Source organism: Parasteatoda tepidariorum, chromosome 10 (genome assembly GCF_982258835.1).
Source record: "Parasteatoda tepidariorum strain Cologne lab strain chromosome 10, Ptep-v5.0, whole genome shotgun sequence".
NCBI classification, from domain to species: domain Eukaryota; kingdom Metazoa; phylum Arthropoda; class Arachnida; order Araneae; family Theridiidae; genus Parasteatoda; species Parasteatoda tepidariorum.
In genome coordinates this window covers 95,598,358-95,604,864 of record NC_141764.1, presented here as the reverse complement: position 1 = coordinate 95,604,864, position 6,507 = coordinate 95,598,358, and positions in this window count along the sequence as shown.

Here is a 6,507-nt window from a genome sequence, read left to right as displayed (position 1 = left end):
GGAAATAACAGTCAACTTGTTTTAAGCGATCAACAATGGGCGCCCAATTTCAAGACATATCAGACGTGAATGAGAAGAAACAAAAGTGATTTGAAATTAGAGTTGCCAACGAAAAATGAGAAAAGAAAGGTGAGAAGTAAAACTAAAAAAATCACAGTAGCCGAGAGAGAAATATTTTCTCTCTCGTTGATACATATATAATGAAAACGAATCTGAAATATTTTCATAAAAATATTTTCTCGACTGTGGATTTTCTAGTTTTATTTCTCACCTTTATTTTTCCGTTTTTCGTTGGCAACTTCACATTTCGTTTCAAATGACTTTTGTTTCTTCATTCACGTCTGATAAGTCTTGAAAATAGGTGCCTATTTTTGAGAGCTTGAAACATGTCGAATGTTACTTCCAACCTTTGAAGACAATGAAGATTTCAATCAAGTAGCATCCTACAGCTTCAGTTTCTTGAGATAATTTATTTTATACAAATAATATTTTGAAATTTTGTTGAACAAGTCGAGGAGATTTCGGTTATTTATTGTTTTTAATTTTCTGGTTGTGTTTTCATGGTCACATTAGAACTGTAGCGTATCTACCACTACAAAATTACAACTACAATTCACTAGTATATAAGATATGTTAACTCGACTCTATGTCGGGGTACCTTTTCATAGATGACGGTTGACACGGTCTGTAACTACTCTCCCCACAGAACCATAAGATAGTCAACAAAAACGTCCAGCTAAAGCCATCAAACGGCGTGTACTTAAATTTGAGATGTTGTCGTAAATAATTCAATCTATTGAAACTATTTATAAAACATATATGCTGATACGAGATCAAGATTTTGTAGCATTTTCAAATGCATGAGAAATTTTTTAAAAACACAAAAAGGTGCCAAATTAAACTAAAAAAAATTCGCATTAAACACACGAGAAGAGCTAAATTTCAAATAAATTGTTCTAAACTGCAACATATTTCTACATTAGTAAATTAAAACAGCTTACCAAATGGCCTATGGAATAGAAAGAAAATTGTGACACTGAATAAATTAGCTTTTTATATAGAATACCATAGAAAACTACTGCTTTATCAGTGATTTAGAAAGTAATTATCTATTATTAAATTATTCATTTACTTATCTTCAACGATGTAAGTTCTGTTAAGTGTCGTACAACGATTACCACTTAAAAAATGACAACTTAAAAGGAAATCACTATCGGAAAAAATTACAAAAGTTCATTTCTTTCATTCAATATTTTCTTTGCATTGTCTCTTCTATTGGAAAAAACTATTAAAATAATCTGAGCTACAAAAATTTATCAATTGCATTAAAGTATAGAATTTGACGATGTTCAATTGTTTAATTTATCAGAATCACACAGGAAGGGATTTTATCTTAGGGTGAATATAAAATATAATATACTAGCTGAATATCCGTTCTTTCTATGGAATTAAAAAATAAAATGTTTAACAAATCAGTACTGAAAAACACTACGAAATCATACACAGAATTGAAAGGTGTATATCGACCGAATGGGATACCTGCAAGTGACGTAATGTAGTTTTGTCGATCCTGATTGATTGTTGAAACGTGGCATTTGATTATGTTAGCAACTACTCTTTCCATTCTATATCGTGTAAGCCAAGCCCACCAAGTGTCAATTCTCCTTATGTGGCACATACTATATTCTTTCACAGAGATTTCAATTCTTTCAATATATATTTCTTATTTAACCCTAAGCCATCTAGAACATTAACAAACTATAATAATGCATTGAAATTGCCAGGTACAAAAAACAAGGATATATCATGGTTACAATAAAATATGTAAACCAATAATAAATATAAGTTAAATAAAATATGTAGACGTGGAATAATAATATTTCAATAAATTTGATGTTGGATACTGCGCTGTATTTAATTAACAGATTTAACCTTTCATTTCACTTGCGCTGACGTCATAGATGTGGGTACCTGTGATCTTCTTCTGAAAGTGCAAGTACCAAATTTATATGCTAAAATAATGTAAATATTTTATTTTTTATTTATTGGCCTTTTACGTGACTTTACGTTATTAAATTAAGCAAAACATGTTTCTCGTAGTTTATCTCATATTAACTGTATTCAGCATCACTTGGCATGGTGTTATTGCTCACTATCAACTCATAATAGTTCAAATTTATCACTATCAAGTATTTTCCTCCGGTACATATCCTCCTCGAGGGGTCATAAGACCCTTTTTTCCATAGTATCAATCATTTTATACCTATTTTGGTATATTTGGTACCCATTACATAATCTCACAATATTTGAGATCTGTGAAGATCTTGTGAGCATTTTCATATTTATCAGTGGTAACAAACTAAAGCCAAAATTTCAAAAGCAATAGAATTCCTATGAGACTGTGGTGTAATCAACATACATTAGGTTCAGGTACCGAAGTTAGTGACCTGGTACTCCTATAAACTTCTATGTATCTTTTGTGCATTCTCTGTAATCTTCTTCTAGAAGTATAACAACTGAACTGAATTTCAAGTGAATAAAATGTAGATATACCATTGTAAAATTATTTTCCTTCTCCTTTTCTGCGCATCGCTTTACAATTTTTTCATGTTCTACGTCTTTAATTATAATCCTGGATGCTTTTAATTTAGTTGTTAAATTACTATTAAAGTTACGTTTAAATGTCGCATTTATTCTTTATCATCTATGACGATTGATCTATTTAAAATGCAGGATTTAATATACACATCCTATCCCGCCAAAAGACCTTGATAGTGACTTTAGAACATAACCTTTTCTTCATCTGACCTTCAATATACCGAGAAAGATATTTTTAAATAATGGTGGAAAGTTCTTATAATTCTAATTCATTAAACTGCGAAAAATCTCTTGTAGATTTCTTAGTAAAAATTACACCAATTACCATTATTGCAATAGTACATATTACGAAAATTAATAAGGTTTCATCTGCTTGTGACGATTTTCTACGGTTCGCCAAAACGAGCAACTTTTCTCCGTTAACTTCACTTTTTAGTGCATAGTTTTTTTTAAAATTTCTATTAATACATATTACCAATATTAATGAAGAATTGGTAGCAATTGGTAGCAATAATAATAATATGGTGATTTTTTTTACGTTTCCCCACATCAAATAAATATCTTTTATCCATTAATTTTGGTTTTCAGTACATATGTTACATTTTTAAAGATTTCATTTAATATATATTACTAAGATTGATTTAGTAACATTGATGTCAATAATAGTGTGGGACTATTGTGTACGGTTCCTCTTAACGAATTATTGCCACTTTTTCCTTAATTTTGCCTTTCAGTACATAAGTAATTGTTTTTTCATCTCAATTACAGTTGATTTTAAAATATTTACTTTTATAGAAATATGTTTTGAAAGAATTACTATAAACTGAATAAACACGTGGTTTCAGATAACTTTAGATATACTAATTTGGAGACGCTATCCTTCCACGTTAACGTTGGTTATGGAACTGATTTATCTGACATGGTTGAAAGTTATTAAATATTGAAGTACGTGCTATAAACTTTTTTATTTTAACACTTTTAAATATATTTATTTGACAATATGACAACCCTTATAACAGAAAACAATGCTGAATTTTCTTTACCAATTTTAACATTATTTTATTACTAAATTTATAATTTCTTATTAATAGGATCATCCTTAATATTATTAGGGTTTACTCTAACTAGGTCTACTCATTGCATACTGAACTGTGAAATTCTTTCATCGTTCAATTGTTAATGTCTACCATTTTTAATTAAATTGTCACTTAAAAATGTAAAATAAAAATGCTATATTCAAAATATTTAAGAAGGGTACCAATTAGAACTTTTTCGCAGAGAGAAGCTGAAAATCATAGAAATAATTATAATACACTACATTCTGTATAAACGCGCATATGAATGGAAAACGTATTTGTAAATTTTAAATAACTTTTCTCAAAGAATAACATTTTCTATCCCCAGAAACGTTTACTTCTCTAACTTGAAAAAGATTTTCTAAATTTTCTAAATGTGACGATTAAAAACATCTGATTTATGAACAAATAATCATTTAAGTGGGATCGTTTTTTTTATGCAAAACAAAACTTTAATTTATGCAACGTGAAATATGTGCATACTTAATTCTAAAAGTGCTTATTAGTCAGAGAAAATAGCAATTTTTAAACTTTTTGTATTTCGACGAAGTATTAAGCACGTGATTATTTCTGCAAATAGTTACATGAGAAAATTTTGCTTTTAAAAAAATAATACAATTTCTAAAAGCCTCTTTTTTTTGCCTGTTCGAAATATCCTAATTTTAAAATTTGAAATTTCCCTGTGAAATCATCAGGAGATAAAATTTTGTTCTTATTAATATTCTGGTGTGTAATGTTTTGACTAATAGTTCTTGGCCTACCCTCCTGACACTACTTACACTTTATGTGGAAAAAAATCATGAAAAAATAGATTATTAATAAACCATAGTTCATAAGTCATCGAAGTTATATTTATTATGGACGCATTTAATTAAATTAATTTGGTAAATCTACGTTAGTTATATGTAAGATTAGGCATTTGGAACTAATCACATGGTTGTTCCTAATCACATGGTTTTGAGTGGAGTTTAACACTCCCACGTTACAGATTCAAAGCTCGTGTTTATTATCATGCTGAATTAATTTTTTGGTTCAGATTTAATTGAATACTTGCAAATGATGTCACGCATGTATGTTGAATCTGATTGGCTGACTCACACATTGAAATTTGAATAAAAGATTAACATATAAATAAAATATTTAAAAAAAAAACCTAAGTCTAAAATATTAAATGAATTGTGGTATGAAAAATATCCATCATTTTTTTTCAAGCAAAAATTTGTCCATCAATTTCAGCCAGCGAAAGGATTTTTTACTGTATCCATTGACTTTTTTTCTCATTAGAACAGAGGTGCATAGAAATGTTATTATTTAACATTGGTTTAAGTTATGTTTTAACTTCTTTAATTGTTTTCGAATAAAATATATCATATGAAGGAGAAACGCTTGAAAAACTTTTTGGATGATAGTTCCAAGGGACATTTTAGTGAAATAAGAAACATCTGTTTTAGGAAATACAGAAACAGTTAGAAGATGTTTAAAAAACACATTCCGTATAGCGGTTAAAAACAGTTGAATTCCATTCAAACAGCTGAAAATTAAATTTTTTTTAAACGTAAAATTTCACGATAAGTATGTCACAATGTGTCTTCTTCTACTTTATTTGAATAAATTGAAATATCTGAATTTAGGTCTTCAAAATTCAGAAAATCATTAATATGTGCAATAATAAAGAGAAGGGTTTATTTTTTTTTGTCTCTCCTATGCATCTCTCATTTAACGCTTGAACCCTTTGTTTTATGAATATAAGTCTCAAAATCATTTAGAAGAGTCAATTTTTCGTTTGGGAGGGACGAATGAGAAATTAATTTTTCTTATAAGCTATACATTACGCTGTGTTGAAATTCAAATTGTAGACGTTTTTTCTTCTCAAGGATTTAATAGATAACGTCAGTGGTTTTTACTTGCTTATTAAAACGAGTTTCATAAGGTGTTTATAGGATTTTCTTTAATAATATTTATCCTTGAGTCCTTACACTAAATAAGCACAATTAAAATCAACTGATATGGGGAGGTGTCGTCACTGAATCAGCATTACCTGAAACCACGCATTTATTTTGCTCATAGGTACGGTTTTCAAAGGTGCTTCTATAAACCTAACTAGCTAGAGCCATTGTAGCTCAGGGGATAAAGCGCTCTCCTCAAAAGGAGGTTACCCTGGTTCGAATCCCAGTGATCGTAGGTCGATACGAAATTCGCACGCACCGACCACAATACTGACATAAAATAACTTCAGTGGTTGGCGGATCATGTGTTAGAATCCCTTTGCCGTTAGTCTTGCATGGGAAGTTTTTTTTGGTTTTGATCTCCCTGTAAAGCAAATGTGGATTATTGCAATCAAAAAGTACTCCACTTAAGCAAATTTCTCCCAATGCTTGATCAGGAAGTTCCCTTGTCTTCTGGATTGGGTTCAAGTTGAACATTGGTAGTCGAAACTCAAAATTGGGTCTGCTATTCAACGACAGTTATAAATTAAAAACCTCACTAGTTTAAAATTTAAAAAAAACGCTATGTTATGTTCTAAAATGATATTGCATCGGGAAAATATTCATTGTGCTTGAAAATTGCTTCATTTTGAAATTCAAATGTCGGTTATAATCAATAACACCATTTTCGGGATCGAAGACGTTAATCCTTCCAATTAATCTTCTGGTCATTAGTTCGAGTGCAGTTAATCTCTCTTTTGCTGAGCTAAAATTTCGTAGTACTTCTAATTTAAGTGAATGATATAATAAAAAAATTTTATGAATTGATATCTTAAGTGTCCCTTTGTAGAGTGTTTATGGGGTGTTTAAATATGTGATTATAAAGTGAAAGAAAATGACATTAGAAA